Consider the following 17,182-nt stretch of genomic DNA (forward strand, 5'->3'; position numbering starts at 1 on the left):
ACTGCAGAATAAAGACAAGAAAACAGTGGTAAAAGTGTATCAAGCTTTTGAATGGCATGTGTTATTCTATTGCCCGAGACGGCCAATACTTTAAGTGTGGGGGAGGGAATTGTTCTCCATTAGTTGATTTGGGATTATTTGAGCTTTCAAAGTTAAGGAATGAAAGGGAAAAATAGTAAAAACAGTGAAGAAAGAATTTTTTTTGAAAAATGGCACATCAAGAGAGTATCAAGTGGAAGGTAGAGTATCAAGATTCTTTGGTTGCCATCAAATTGAAGGAGAGGTTAGCCTGATACTTTGAAGTGGTAATAACATATGGTATTCATCTCTTTTCACATCAAAATGGTCAACTCATCAAGTATATTCCTCCAATACTCTTATCTCCTTAATTTTTCATGAAAATTCTTTTCTTTTGCCATTTTATCTACTTTCATTGTTCTTTTTGCTTCCATTTCAATTCTTCATGAAAAATTCTTTTGATTCATGCATGCTATGTTTATAGTGGTGGAGAATTAGAAAATAAGCAAGCTTATGATAGTGAAATGTTGTGAGTGACATTGAGTGAGCTCCACTAATATGCATTTTTGAGTGTGAGAGCTAGAATAGGTAAATCCTTTGTGAGATTGCATCTTGCTTAATTTTTAAATTGGATTGAAACTATCATACCTACTGATTATTGTTTGGATTGTATTCATGATTGTTTGTGATCTTTAAGATGATCTTATTTAAATTCTTTTTACAATCTTCTAGGTATTGCTAGGGAATTTGTGTGGAGATGATTTTTAGTTTTATTGACTTGCACGGGACGTCCAAGATTAAGTGTGGGGGATCGATCAGTCGATCGATTGAGTAGACCTTAATCGATCCGTCGATCGATTGGGAATCGTTATGTTGCGAACAGAAAGCTCATGAATCAATCAGCTGATCGATCGGCCATGGATCGATCAGCCGATCGATCAGGAAATTGCTCCCGCGAACAGAGAGCTTCTGAATCGATCATTGGATCGATTGGTCAGCCTGGATCGATCAGCCGATCGATCCAGAAATTCGTCCGTGCACTGTAGCACGCTGAATCGATCACTGGATCGATTGGTCAAGCTGGATCAATCAACCGATCGATCCATAATTTCGTCCGTGCATAGTATCACGCTGAATCGATCAGTGGATCGATCAGATGATTCCAATCAATCAGCCAATCGATTGGAGTGTCTGATTTCAGCTAGAAGGGTCTCATTTCAGTCTTTTGATCAACTAGAAAGTTTGGGTTCCTTCCCTAGCGTATGTATGTCAATGGAAAGGTCTTTGAACCTAATCTTACAGAGTGTAATAGTCATTAGCAGAGTAAGATTTTAATTAGTACAGTTTTCCGCACCTTATAGTTTAGCACAGCATAATGTGACGGTTCGACCTCACAGCCTAGTCAGTAGGAGGCGGGTCGTTACAGAGTGGTATCAGAGTAAAATTCCATACTTCCTACACACACATCAGCATTGAACCTGCAGCTTCAAAGTAAGAATACCTCTCACTTATTTATGTTCTTTCTTTCATGTTAATAGATAACTGTAGCATGCTTATATATGATAGCACCTAACATGATAGTAGTAGTAGTTATATAAACATGATTGTATTAGTTATGTATGTCCTCTATCTCTTTAGAAAATGGTATGAGGACGCCCAGCTAGAAAGACACCAGCTACTGAGCCCCAGCATGTGGCAGGCAGTTAAGTGCCTCCCCTAGACCTTACAGCAGTAGTGGCTCAGTTACAAAAGCAGCTAGCTGAACAGCAACAGGAGATAGCCACCTTAAGGGCTAATCAGCAGAACCCTCCCACTGTCACACCTGAACCTAATTTGGCAACCCCAGTAGTGATAGAGGTTCCACCAGTTCAATCTGCAGCACCAGTAGCCCTAGCAGCAGGGGCGAAGGGAGAAGCCTATCTGATCCAGTGGCAGAGAATCAAGCCAAAGAACTTTTCAGGCACTAGTGAACCATGGGATGCCCAAGCCTGGTTCAAAACACTGGAGAGTACGATGGAGCTTCTGGACTGGTCAGAGGTTGAAAAGGTGAAATGCGCCTCCTTCTGCCTGACAGGAGACGCACGTATGTGGTGGGAAAGAATTAAAGTGAAGCGCCCAGTGAACCAGATGACATGGGCTGACTTCGAGAGAGAATTCTTTGAAGAGTTCATTCACATGCGGGTCACAAACCGTCACTACGACGAGTTCACTGAATTTTGTCAAGGCAACCTTTCAGTTGAGGAAGCCGTGAAGAAATTCAACAGGTTGGCTCGTCTGTGCCCCGAACTAGTCAGTACTGAAAGAGAACGAGTCCGGTTGATGCTCAAGATGCTAAGGCCGGAAATAGCAATAAACGTGGCCAACGGCATTCATAGGCCGCAAACCACTGAAGAACTAGTAAGCAATGCTCTGACCACCGAGCACTACCAGAACAATATCAAGCAGCAGAAGCAAGTTCTCTCAGAGTCCAAAGGCCAAGCAGGCTCAGGTACTCAGAAACACCAGGGCCACAGCTCTAACTTGAAAGGGAACTCCAGCAACAAACGTAAACCAGGAGTTACCCAAAAGGAGGACCAGCCAGCAAACAGCCTAGTTATCCCAAGTGTTCTACTTGTGGGAAATTCCACCCAGGAGTTTGTCGCAAGGGCACACGAGGATGCTTCGAATGTGGACAAGAGGGGCATATGGCTAAGCAGTGCCCGAACAAGACCAATTTTCCTCAACCACAGCCGATTCAGTATGGAGGCCAGCCAGCCCAGTTGCACCAGATGCATGCTGCTTTAGATGGTCCATACATCAGGAAGGGCAGATTAGAAGCCCCCTCAGCCACGACGAACGCGAGGATCTATTCCCTCACCAGAGAGGACGTAGCGAATGCCTCGATAGTTGTTATAGGTCATATTAGTATTTTACAGCAAAGTGCAACTATCTTATTCGATACTGGGGCAACCCATTCTTATATATCCAGGGCATTCGCCGAAAATTTAGCAATAACTCCAGATACACTTAGTGGTCAATTTTTGACAACATTGCCTTCAGGAGAGATCATGGCATCCACACACTGGCTTCGAGCAGTACCAGTCATTATAGTAGACAGAGAGCTTTTTGGTGATCTAATAGTGCTAGATATGGCTGACTACGATGTCATTCTGGGAATGGACTTTCTGATCAAGTACGGTGCCTCCATAGAGTGCCATAAATAGAAAGTTATATTTAACCTGAAGCAGGAGTACAGTTTGGGTACATCAGAGAATCAAAGAGAAAGGCCAAGAAGTTTCTCTCAGCTCTGAAAGTACAGAGACTATTGGATTCAGGATGTACGGGGTTCCTAGCGCATGTGGTCAATACCAGTCAGGACAAGGACCAAAAGCTAGAAGAGGTCCGAGTTGTATGTGTATAATGCCCGCCCCTTTACCACTCCTGCCTAGTGAGGGCGGGGTTACTTTCTTTGACTTAGTATACATAAACATACATACAGCGGAAGCATATTCTTTTTTTTTCTAAAATCATACTAAGCATATGAGTATGAAATAACATGGTTCAACTTAAAAAGTCATATTATTCATTTCTAACACATGCATAGGGAATCATGTGAGACATCAACATAAAATAACATATTATTCATAGTTCACTTAAGCAGGTCATTTTATTTCTTTAGCCAAGTCACCATCACACATCTCTTGCCCCTTCCTGCTGCTTCTCTAGTTTATCCATCATTTACCTTTATCTGTGGCACAAGGAAAAGTATCTGTAAGCACTCAAGGCTTAGTGAGATCCTTTCCTACTCACAAAAACCAACATATCATGTAAAATCATCATATCTTACATCATAGAATAAATGACGCTCATATCATCATATAATTAAAAACACATCATATCATGGCATAAATCATATCATAGCATAAATGAACATCATATCATGGCATAGATCATATCATAGCATGAGTAAACATCATATCATAGCATAGATCATATCATAGCATAAGTAAACATCATATCATAGCATAGATCATATCATAGCATAAGTAAACATCATATCATGGCATAGATGATATCATAGCATAAGTAAAAGCATTATTTCATATCGTATCGTAAGCATGGATGCAAGATGTCCTTTAAAACATGGGTAATGTCATGTGCTATATGCCTTTCAAAACATGGTTTATGTCATGTGTGAAATGTCTTAAAACAATATCATATAGTACTTGAAAATAATCTCAACATGAGGGGGCCCCGGCTTAGTACCTCATACATACATAAATGCGCGCATCCTAAGTAGACCCAAGGTAGCTAGTCTTGAACCTACTAGGAAACTAGGCCCGTAGCTCGACCTAGGGGCACGTAAGGAGCCCACCCTTTACTAGGCCCGTAATTCGACCTAGGGGCGCATAAGGAGCCCACCCTTTTGGTACAAGCCATTCAAAGTAAAATACATGTCATATCATATCTTTATCATTGCATATCATATTCGTGTCATTCATAGCATATCATATTCATGTCATTCATAGCATATCATGTCCATGTCATTCATAGCATATCATGTTCATGTCATTCATAGCATATCACGTTCATGTCATTCATAGCATATCATGTTCATGTCATTCATGTCATTCATAAGGTATGCATAAATGGGCACATAGCCATGCATACTTGTGCACATTGTTGGGTTTTTCGGGCCGCGAAAACCGCATTTTCGCGTCGCGAAAACCCCGAATCACCCTAGCCAACGGATCTCGTGCGAAGAAAAATTCGAAAACATACGAGTACGAGTTACAAAACTTCTAGATCTACATGAGGAAGATCTTTACCCTTGTTGCGTGCCCTTTTGCGTATCCCGCTCGTCCTCGGTACGCCGGATCTCGAAGTTATCAATGTAGACAACTCTCTACACGTATCCACACGAACACACTAGGTGGAGGTGACCAAAAATCAAGGTGTGCTAGCACCTATGTGGTTCGGCCAAGGAAGGAGGAGAGGGAGAGCTTGAGAGGAAGAAGATGCAAAATTCCACACTTGAATCAATTATGAAAATCAATTCACACCCCATTCAAAATTTGGCCGGCCACCTTTCTCATGTGTAACTCCCCTCATTAATGCATTAAGTTGTCATCAAGGAGAGAATGTAACCTCTATGAGGTGGCACTCACTAGTAACTCCCATGAGGTGGCAACCATGATGATGTGGAGTAACATCATTAGTCCACATCAATGCCAACTCACCAATGAGGTGGCATAAAGTCAAGTCAAACTAGACTTTTAATCTTCCTCTCAAGTCAAGTCAAACTTGACCAAATCTCTTCCATGGTTGATCTAATCTAACCATTTGATTCAAGCCAATTTAATATATAATGAATCTAATTCATTAAATTAAATTGATTCAATGAGTCATAATCTAAATTAGACTCATTGAACACATGAATCAACTTGAGTCCAACTCAAGTTAGCCCAATTAGGATTACTCTTAATCCAATTAGATTCATCAAATGAATCTAATCCTCTTGGTTCATCATATGAACCTAATCTCCATCTAATTGTCCTTAGTGTGTGACCCTATAGGTTCTTGTAACGTTGGCAATGCCCTAAACCCATTTAGGAGCATAAGTAATGAGCGGTATCTAGCAACACATCATTACTACCCAAGTTACAAGAATGTCGAGATCCGACATCACCTTGTGACTACTAATTGTGACTCCTCACAAAATATGACAAGTGTCCTTCTATCCTAGACATCTAGATTGATCAATGTGAGGCATAGACCGTGTCATCCTCTGACCAATCTAAATCTTGAACTCCAAGTAGACTCACTAAATCAAATGAGCTCAATATCCTATATTGACTCATTTGGGCATGGCCATGCACTTCGTGGTCTCACTCTATCAAGAATACCGATGTCTCTCCCGTCATATAGGAGGGATAGATCCCATCTACATCACTCACATCCCTCTGCATAATTTGTTATATACCCAGTAATCACCTTTATAGTCCACCCAGTTACGGGTGACGTTTGACGAAACCAAAGTACATAACTCCTTATGTAGGGGTCCGGGCGCCCGGAAGCATTCCCAACAGCTCCAGGCGCCCCGGAGCAAAAAGTCAACTATAGTTCACTTTTTGTCCGGGACCACTTCTCCGTTGAGTCGCCGTCTCGGTCCGGGTCTTCTGCTCCGGATCCACTTGATTGGGTGATCTCTGATATCCGAAATAGGGCTCACCCGAACCCATCTTCCGGTCTTCTCGAGCGTGCTTCCCTCCGGCTTCTCGTCCCTCGGAATTGCCGCGTGTCCCTTCTCGTCCACCAGCGTACTCATCCGCAGACTTCGTCCCTCGATCGCACCCCGTGCCGACCTTCGCGCTAGCTGCGTCTCTTGCTCCCCGAGCAATCTTCCGTTCCGGCTTTCGTACCTCGGAACCATCGCGCACACTTCCTTCTCGTCCACCGGTGTACTCTTCCGCAGCGCCTCGTCCCTCGGACGCACCGCGTGCCGTCCTTCTCGCTAGCTGCGTCTTCTGCTCGAATACCTGTGCTCCTAAGCTCCTGCACACTTAGACACAAGGTTAGAAACACACAGGACCTAACTTAACTTGTTGATCACACCAAAACAACCTTGGGGTTCCAACAATCTCCCCCTTTTTTGTGTGATCAACCCAAGTTAAGCTAGGGTGAAATCGACTTTTAAATAAAATTAAGTAACTTAACTTAATTTGCAATTTAAGTACAAAAGATAGAAAAATTAAATTTATCTACTTCCTCCACCTAGACTTATACTTTCCCTTCTCCCACTTTGATCACAAAAAAAAATGGGGTTCCAAGAAAAACAATCTAAGGGTTAAAGACTTAGAAGAAAAATATTTTAAAAAAAATTCCTAAATAATTTAAGCTGAGATTTCTAGTTTCAAGAAAAAGTTCTTAACTTAGGAAAAAATAATTTTTGAGAATATTTCTAAGTAAAAAAAAATTTTAGCTTACGTTTTTAAGTATATATATATATATATATATATATATATTTTAAATTTACTTAGTCAAAAAAATTTCTAAGCAAGTAAATTTCTAATTTGAAATAAAATGTTTTGAATAACCTTTTTCAAGCACTAATTAATTATTGTTTTAATGCTTCATTAGTAAGTTAATTAAACATTTATTTCAATATTTTGGCTTCCAGGTCGTGGCGAGGCACTAGGCCTTCTTGGTTATTGGAGCAACAACCACTTCCTTAGACAAAGCCTCATAAAGAAATTCTTTGTTTAATTTTCTCACTTAAACCGCTAATTTTAATTTTAAAATTAATTTAAGCATGACTTCGGAACCCAATATAGGTTCCAGCCTACTGGATTAACTAAAAAGTTTTTACGAACATATTTTCTTGAAATGTTTCTAATTTGTCCAGGGTGATATTTAAAGTACCAATTTAAATTATTAAATCTTCTAACATTGGTTTTGGATGAACATGCATGGTTTCTCAAGTTATCTACTTGCATTTTTATATCATCATTTTCAAGTTTCAATTCTTCATTTGCTAGTTTTAATTTATCTAATTCTTCTAAGGGACAAGACTTAGCTAGAGTTACTTTTAAATTTTTATTTTCACTTTCTAATTTGCAGCAATTTTTTGTTAAAAGTTTAACAAACTTAAACATTTTATCGGGAGGAAGAGATCGTACCTGACTTACCTTGTCGATCTCGTTGTCCGTTTCTCCCCCTGAGCTGCTGCTTTCTTCCGACGTGTCTCCCCCTTCATCGATGCTCTCGATGCTCATTTCGGAAGAGCTTGAATCGCAGTCGTCGTCTTGATGACTCGCCATCAGTGCGAGTCCGGAGAAAGCTTCGACTTCCGATTCGGACGATGTATCGTCCCACGTCGCCTTTAGGGCCTTTCGCTTTTGGATAGGCTTCTTACCCTTCTCCTTGTCCTTTTTCTTCAGCTTTGGGCAGTTGTCCTTGACGTGCCCTTCTTCGTCGCAGTGGTAGCAGCGGATCGTTCTTCTCCTCTTTCCCTGCGGATGGTTAGTAGATCTGGATTTACAAAGCTTCTTGAATCTTCTTACCATCATTACCATTTCCTCGTCATCGAGAGAGGATTCCGACTCTGGTTCGTCTCTCGAAGCTTTAAGGGCGACGTTGTTCTTGGGCTCCTTCATTCCTGCACATCTTGACTCATGCACTTCAAAAGTAGAAAAAAATTCTTCTAACGAGATCTTTTCTAAATCTTTAGAAATATAAAAGGCATCTACTAGTGATGCCCATTTTGAATTTCTAGGAAATGAATTTAGTGCGTACCTTAGCGATTCTCGGTTACTTACCTTTTCTCCGAGATTCGTGAGTCCGGTGATTATTTCCTTAATTCTGGAGTGCAGATGTGCGACTGTCTTTTCTTCCCCAAGTTGCAAGCTGGTGAGCTGATTCTGAAGCAGATCTCTTCTAGCGAGCTTGGCTTCGGAAGTCCCTTCGTGCAGCTCGAGGAACTTTTCCCAAAGTTCCTTTGCCGAGTGGTATTGTCCGATTCTGTTGACTTCTTGAGGTGGAAGAACGCTTAGCAGATGGTATTCTGCTTTGCCGTTCGCCACGAATTCAGCCTGCTCCTTTTTTGTCCATTGACATTTTTCCTTACCTTCAGGAGCTACAAAACCGGATTCCATTGTTAAAGTTAATTCAAAGTTTGCGGTAAAAAATACCTGCATCAGATTCTTCCACGTAGCGAAATCTCCTCCATATTTTGGCGGGTGGATGCTTGGTCCGGCCATTATCTTTGCTTCGATTGGCGGTTAGTCCTCCTGAAGCGTCTTGGCTCTGATACCACTTATAGGACCGTTGGGCCGGCTAGAAGGGGGGGGGGTTGAATAGCCCTGAATAAAACATAACCCTTTCTCGAACAATTAAGCTAACACTTGAAAAATAGATTAAGCAGAAAATAAAGCATAAAAGCGAGACACCGGATTTGACTTGGTTACAACCGGGGAGGTTGTTAATCCAAGGAAGATGGTTGCACTAAGAACTCCTTCAGGCGGAGAAGCCTCGTTTACAGCAGTGTAGGCACAAAAAGAAAGAAGCTAATCAAAGCAGTGGAAGCACACAAGTGTTGTAACAATTTCTGAACTGATGAAAAGCTTCTGGACCAAGGCTATATTTATAGCCTTGGTCGGAGCGCTTGGAAGGGTTCCGGGCGCCCTGGGGGGATAAAATTTTATCCCCAACTTTCAGATCGCGTAAATCGCGATCTTGGTCAAAATCAGGGTCCGGGCGCCCGGAAGCATTCCGGGCGCCCCGGACAGCTCTGGGCGCCCGGATTGGTTCCGGGCGCCCCGGAGCAAAAAGTCAACTGCAGTTGTCTTTTTGTCCGGGACCACTTCTCCGTTGAGTCCCCGTGTCGGTCCGGGTCTTCTGCTCCGGATCCGCTTGATTGGGTGATCTCTGATATCCGGAATAGGGCTCACCCGAACCCATCTTCCGGTCTACTTGAGTGTGCTTCCCTCTGGCTTCTCATCCCTCGGAATTACCGCGTGTCCCTTCTCGTCCACCAGCTACTCATCCGCAGACTTCGTCCCTCGATTGCACCCCGTGCCGACCTTCGCGCTAGCTGCGTCTCTTGCTCCCCGAGCAATCTTCCGCTCCGGCTTTCATACCTCGGAACCATCGCGCGCACTTCCTTCTCGTCCACCGGTGTACTCTTCCGCAGCGCCTCGTCCCTCGGACGCACCGCGTGCCGTCCTTCTCGCTAGCTGCGTCTTCCACTCGAGTACCTGTGCTCCTAAGCTCCTGCACACTTAGACACAAGGTTAGAAACACACAGGACCTAACTTAACTTGTTGATCACACCAAAACAACCTTGGGGTTCCAACACATCATACTAACCCTTGAGTTTGCTTTGGCTAATACGCCCAAGACTTAGTATGATTGATAGGTAACGATTACCAATTACATCTCTATGCAACTCTTGTTTATAGGATCAAGATCCGCATTGATATTAAAACTCGAGTTAGCTTTGGCTAATACGCCCGAGAGTTAATATAAATGTGATTTTGACCTATCTTTCCAACCGTTGGAAGAATGCCTATAGTTATTCTCGATCCAACCGAGTTAACTAGGAATACTCAATCTAATTGAGTTGTACTCACCCATGCGTTGATAGGCGGGACCAAGATTGTCCCTCCGTACCCTACCAAGATAGTATGTGTTGCTCTGCTTTGGCAGATTCAACAACTACATGTGATCGAGGCAGTGGTAGTTATCACGGCATGGTAGGCATTACGAGTTGGCGTGATTTAGATCTAATCTAAACGATGCTGCGTATCATATACTCGATAGATCTAATCTAATCGAAGGGTGCATCATGTGCACGACTTAGATCTAATCTAATCGTAAGGCACTAATTAATTACTTAATTAACTAGCATGCATCACATACACACAAAACAATTAATTAAATAATTAATCAAATAATTTTGTGATTATGTCATGGCCCTACTACGATCTTCTCAAGCCAATGAGAAGATCGGATGGTCAACCTAAGGTCAACAGCTTCTCAAGCTCCTTCCTTTGACCACCTCGTGTTGCTCCCGCCCTCCTCATAACTCCGTCTCGAGTGGACCTTCCACTGCTCCAATTTTGTACATTACAATTTTGAAACTCGAGTTACATTCGAGTCTAAATCTAATTTACAACCAGAATATATGAGAAAGGCACGACGCATAGGTCACGAAAATAAAATAAAAAAAAATAAAAATACAAGCACACACATCACATAATGGCACGCAGGCCGTATTATGAATTACAACACATATTGTCCAATCAAATTGGGTCTTTGGGCCATGACTATCACAAAATTAATATATAATTCAAAATTATATATTTTTGTAATTTTTCTGTAATTTTTCATAATTTTACAGATTTTATGAGTAAATTTTTCCCGGCGGTCCCGATTAGCGATTTCGGACGCAATCGCGGAGCAAATCCCCTTGCGGGGTTAGGGGCAGTACCCCTACCCGTGATCTAACCATCGTGAGTTGCTCCTAAGCGATCCAAGAGCACCTTATCCCACTGTCCCAAAAAGATTTGGGTCGAAACGATGCCGTTCCGGAAAAAACTTCTCGGTAGTCGAAGCCTACAAGTGTATAAACACTTGTGCTTCGCTTCTGCGAGAAATATTACTCTTAAAACTATAAAAACCATAAATTTACAGAAATGTACAGAAGCTTTAATTTTTCATAAAAATCAAATTAAACTCGTACAAGCTTCGAACGTGGCTCTGATACCACTGTTGGATTTTTCGGGCCGCGAAAACTGCATTTTCGCATCGCGAAAACCCCGAATCACCCTAGCCAACGGATCTCGTGCGAAGAAAAATTCGAAAACATACGAGTACGAGTTACAAAACTTCTAGATCTACATGATGAAGATCTTTACCCTTGTTGCGTGCCCTTTTGCGTATCTCGCTCGTCCTCGGTACGCCGGATCTCGAAGTTGTCAATGTAGACAACTCTCTACACGTATCCACACGAACACACTAGGTGGAGGTGACCAAAAATCAAGGTGTGCTAGCACCTATGTGGTTCGGCCAAGGAAGGAGGAGAGGGAGAGCTTGAGAGGAAGAAGATGCAAAATTCCACACTTGAATCAATTATGAAAATCAATTCACACCCCATTCAAAATGTGGCCGGCCACCTTTCTCATGTGTAACTCCCCTCATTAATGCATTAAGTTGTCATCAAGGAGAGAATGTAACCTCCATGAGGTGGCACTCACTAGTAACTCCCATGAGGTGGCAACCATGATGATGTGGAGTAACATCATTAGTCCACATCAATGCCAACTCACCAATGAGGTGGCATAAAGTCAAGTCAAACTAGACTTTTAATCTTCCTCTCAAGTCAAGTCAAACTTGACCAAATCTCTTCAATGGTTGATCTAATCTAACCATTTGATTCAAGCCAATTTAATATATAATGAATCTAATTCATTAAATTAAATTGATTCAATGAGTCATAATCTAAATTAGACTCATTGAACACATGAATCAACTTGAGTCCAACTCAAGTTAGCCCAATTAGGATTACTCTTAATCCAATTAGATTCATCAAATGAATCTAATCCTCTTGGTTCATCATATGAACCTAATCTCCATCTAATTGTCCTTAGTGTGTGACCCTATAGGTTCTTGTAACATTGGCAATGCCCTAAACCCATTTAGGAGCATAAGTAATGAGCGGTATCTAGCAACACATCATTACTACCCAAGTTACAAGAATGTCGAGATCCGACATCACCTTGTGACTACTAATTGTGACTCCTCACAAAATATGACAAGTGTCCTTCTATCCTATACATCTAGATTGATCAATGTGAGGCATAGACCGTGTCATCCTCTGACCAATCTAAATCTTGAACTCCAAGTAGACTCACAAAATTAAATGAGCTCAATATCCTATATTGACTCATTGGGGCATGGCCATGCACTTCGTGGTCTCACTCTATCAAGAATACCGATGTCTCTCCCGTCATATAGGAGGGATAGATCCCATCTACATCACTCACATCCCACTGCATAATTTGTTATATACCCAGTAATCGCCTTTATAGTCCACCCAGTTACGGGTGACGTTTGACGAAACCAAAGTACATAACTCCTTATGTTGAGATTGTAGGACCGTTGGGCCTGCTAGAAGGGGGGGTTGAATAGCCCTGTAAAAAAAACAAAAGCAACCCTTCTCGAACTCTTAAACTAACACTTGTATAAAATTAGCTAAGCAGAAATCAAGAAAGAAACGAGGCACCGTGTTTAACTTGCTTACAACCGGGGAGGTTGTTAATCCAAGGAAAGTGATTCACTATTAACTCCTTCGGGCGGAGAAGCCTCTTACACCGGTGAAAGCACAAAAACAGAAGCTAAACTAGAACAATGAGCGCAGAAGTGTTTGGAATGCTAATTACTGAGTTGATTTGAAGCTTCTGGACCAAGGCTATATTTATAGCCTTGGTCGGGGCGCCTGGAAAGGTTCCGGGCGCCCTGGGGGGATAAAACTTTATCCCCCAACGTCCAGAATGCGAAAGATGTATTTTGGTCAAACTTCACATTTCGGGCGCCCCGGATTGTTCCGGGCGCCCCGGGCTGCTCCGGGCGCCCCGGAGCAAAAAGTTAACTCTGGTTGACTTTTGCGTCCGGGACCTCTGCTCCGTTTCAGTCGCGCCTCGGTCCAGGTCTTCCACTCCAGATCCGCTTACTTGGGTGATCTCTGCCATCCGGAATAGGGCTCACCCGAACCCAACTTCCGGTCTTCTCGAGCAGCCTTCCGCTCCGGCTTCTCGTCTCTCAGAATCGTTGCGTGTTTCCTTCCCGTCCACCAGCGTACTCATCCGCAGTCTTCGTCCCTCGGTCGCACCCCGTGCCGACCTTCTCGCTAGCTGCGTCTCTTGCTCCCCGAGCAATCTTCCGCTCCGGCTTTCGTCCCTTGGAACCACCGCACGCTTCCTTCTCGTCCGCCGGTGTACTCTTCCGCAGCACATCGTCCCTCGGACTGTCATCCTTTTCGCTAGCTGCGTCTTCCGCTCGACTACCTGTGTTCCTAAGCTCCTGCACACTAAGACACAAGATTAGAAACACACAGGACCTAACTTAACTTGTTGATCACACCAAAACAACCTTGGGGTTCCAACAATCTCCCCCTTTTTGGTGTGATCAACCCAAGTTAAGCTAGGGTAAAAATAGATATTAAATAAAATGAAGTAAATTAACTTAATTTGCAATTTAAGCACAAAAAGATAGAAAAATTAAATCTATCTACCTACCTCCCCCCAGACTTATACTTTCCCTTCTCCCCCTTTGATCACAAAAAAATGGGGTTCCAAGAAAAATAATCTAAGGGTTAAAGACAAAAAATAAATATTTCAAAAAAAAATTTCTAAGTTTTTAAGAAATTTATAAAGTTTTTCTAAGTAATTTAAGCTGAGATTTCTTGTTTAAGAAGATTCTTAACAAAAAAAAATGATTTTTGAGAATATTTAAAAAAAATTCTAAGTAAGTAAATTTCTAATTTGAAATAAAATATTTTGAATAACCTTTTTCAAGCACTAATTAATTTTTGTATTAATGCTTCATTAGTAAGTTAATTAAACATTTAATTCAATATTTTGGCTTCCAGGTCGTGGCGAGGAACTAGGCCTTTTTGGTTATTGGAGCAACAACCACTTCCTTAGACAAAGCCTCATAAAGAAATTATTTGTTTAATTTTCTCACTTAAAGCGCTAATTTTAATTTTAAAATTAATTTAAGCATGATTTAGGAACCCAATATAGGTTCCAACCTATTGGATTAACTAAAAGGTTTTTAGGGACATATTTTCTTGAGATGTTCCTAATTTGTCCCGGGTGATATTTAAAGTGCCAATTTAAATTATTAAATCTTCTAAAATTGGTTTTAGATGAACATGCATAGTTTTTTAAGTTATCTATTTGAATTTTCAAATTTTGATTTTCTAATTCCAATTTTTCATTTTTCAATTTTAATTTATCTAATTCTTCTAAGGGACAAGACTTAGCTAGAATTACTTTTAAATTTTTATTTTCACTTTCTAATTTGCAGCAGTCTTTTGTTAAATGTTTAACGAACTTAAACATTTTATTGGGAGGAAGAGATCATACCTGACTTACCTTGTTGATCTCGTTGTCTGTTTCTCCCCTTGAGCTACTGCTTTCTTCCGATGTGTCTCCCCCTTCATCGATGCTCTCGATGCTCATTTCGGAAGAGCTTGAATCGCAGTCGTCGTCTTGATGGCTCGCCATCAGTGCGAGTCCGGAGAATGCTTCGACTTCCGATTCGGACGATGTATCGTCCCACGTCGCTTTCAGGGCCTTTCGTTTCTGGATAGGCTTATTTCCCTTCTCCTTGGCTTTGTTCTTCAGCTTGGGGCAGTTGTCCTTGACGTGCCCTTCTTCGTCGCAGTTGTAGCAGTGGATCATCCTTTTCTTCTTCCCCTACTGATGGTTAGTAGATCTAGATTTACAAAGTTTCTTGAATCTTCTTACCATCATTACCATTTTCTCGTCGTCGAGAGAGGATTCCTACTCAGGTTCGTCTCTCAAAGCTTTGAGGGCGACGTTGTTCTTGGGCTCCTTCATTCCTGCACATCTTGACTCATGGACTTCAAATGTTGAAAAAAATTCTTCTAATGAAATTTTTTCTAAGTCCTTAGAAATGTAAAAAGCATCTACTAGTGATGCCCATTTTGAATTTCTCGGAAATGAATTTAACGCGTACCTGAGCGAATCTCGGTTACTTACCTTTTCTCCGAGATTCGTGAGTTCGGTGATGATTTCTTTTATTCTGTAGTGCAGATGTGCGACTGTCTAGTCTTCCCCAAGTCGCAGGCTGGTGAGCTGATTGCGAAGCAGATCTCGTCTAGCGAGCTTAGCTTCGGACGTCCCTTCGTGTAGCTCAAGGAACTTCTCCCAAAGTTCCTTTGCAGAGTTGTATTTACCGATTATGTTGACTTCTTGAGGCGGAAGAACGCTTAGCAGATGGTACTCTGCTTTGCCGTTCGCCACGAAGTCGGCCTGCTCCTTTTTTGTCCATTTATCTATTTCCTTGTCCTCTGGAGCTTCAAAGCCAAATTTCATTGTTAAAAATAATTCAATATCTGTTGTAAGAAATACCTGCATCAGTTTTTTCCAGGTAGCGAAGTCCCCTTCTTATTTCGGCGGGTGGATGATTGGTCCGGCCATCTCGTTGCTTCGTTCGGCGGTTAGTCCTCCTGAAGCGCCTTGGCTCTTATACCACTTGTAGGACCGTTGGGCCGGCTAGAAGGGGGGGTTGAATAGCCCTGTAAAAAAAACAAAAGCAACCCTTCTCGAACTCTTAAACTAACACTTGTATAAAATTAGCTAAGCAGAAATCAAGAAAGAAACGAGGCACCGTGTTTGACTTGGTTACAACCGGGGAGGTTGTTAATCCAAGTAAAGTGATCTCACTAATAACTCCTTCGGGCGGAGAAGTCTCTTACACCGGTGAAAGCACAAAAACAGAAGCTAAACTAGAACAATGAGCGCACAAGTGTTTGGAATGCTAATTACTGAGTTGATTTGAAGCTTCTGGACCAAGGCTATATTTATAGCCTTGGTCGGGGCGCCTGGAAAGGTTCCTGGCGCCCTGGGGGGATAAAACTTTATCCCCCAACGTCCAGAACGTGAAAGATGCATTCTGGTCAAACTTCACATTCCGGGCGCCCCGGACTGTTCCGGGCACCCCGGGCTGCTCCGGGCGCCCCGGAGCAAAAAGTCAACTCTGGTTGACTTTTGCGTCTGGGACCTCTGCTCCGTTTTAGTCTCGCCTCGGTCCGGGTCTTCCGCTCCGGATCCGCTTACTTGGGTGATCTCTAGCATCCGGAATAGGGCTCACCCGAACCCAACTTCTGGTCTTCTCGAGCAGCCTTCCACTCCGGCTTCTCGTCCCTCGGAATTGCTGCGTGTTTCCTTCTCGTCCACCAGCGTACTCATCCGCAGTCTTCGTCCCTCGGTCACACCCCGTGCCGACCTTCTCGCTAGCTGCGTCTCTTGCTCCCCGAGCAATCTTCCGCTCCGGCTTTCGTCCCTTGGAACCACCGCACGCTTCCTTCTCGTCCGCCGGTGTACTCTTCCGCAGCACCTCGTCCCTCGGACTGTCGTCCTTCTGGCTAGCTGCGCCTTCCGCTCGACTACCTGTGTTCCTAAGCTCCTGCACACTTAGACACAAGGTTAGAAACACACAGGACCTAACTTAACTTGTTGATCACACCAAAACAACCTTGGGGTTCCAACAATGGGATCTATGGTGACTTCAGGTCTAAGGACTAGTAGTCATACTAAAAGCCACATGAGAAAGTATATGACACTCATATAACGATCCATGATACTTTCTCATGGTGGGTCATTCAGTATACATTCTCTAATGCATACCCATGTGTCAACTTGATATCTCTATATCCATGACTTGTGAGATCAAGTCATCGAGTTGACCTATATGCTAGTCTTATTGCATTAACATTGTCCCCCAATGTTAATACTCGACTAGGAATGATTTAGAGTAGTGTTGCCTATATCATCTCACTATCGATTCAACCAATCGATTGATATAGGTAAAAACCTCCTACTCAAGGACGTTATTATACTTAGTTTATTTGGCACCAATACAAGTAAGTATAATA

The sequence above is a fragment of the Zingiber officinale genome, chromosome 10A (genome assembly GCF_018446385.1).
Source record: "Zingiber officinale cultivar Zhangliang chromosome 10A, Zo_v1.1, whole genome shotgun sequence".
In the NCBI taxonomy this organism is placed as follows: domain Eukaryota; kingdom Viridiplantae; phylum Streptophyta; class Magnoliopsida; order Zingiberales; family Zingiberaceae; genus Zingiber; species Zingiber officinale.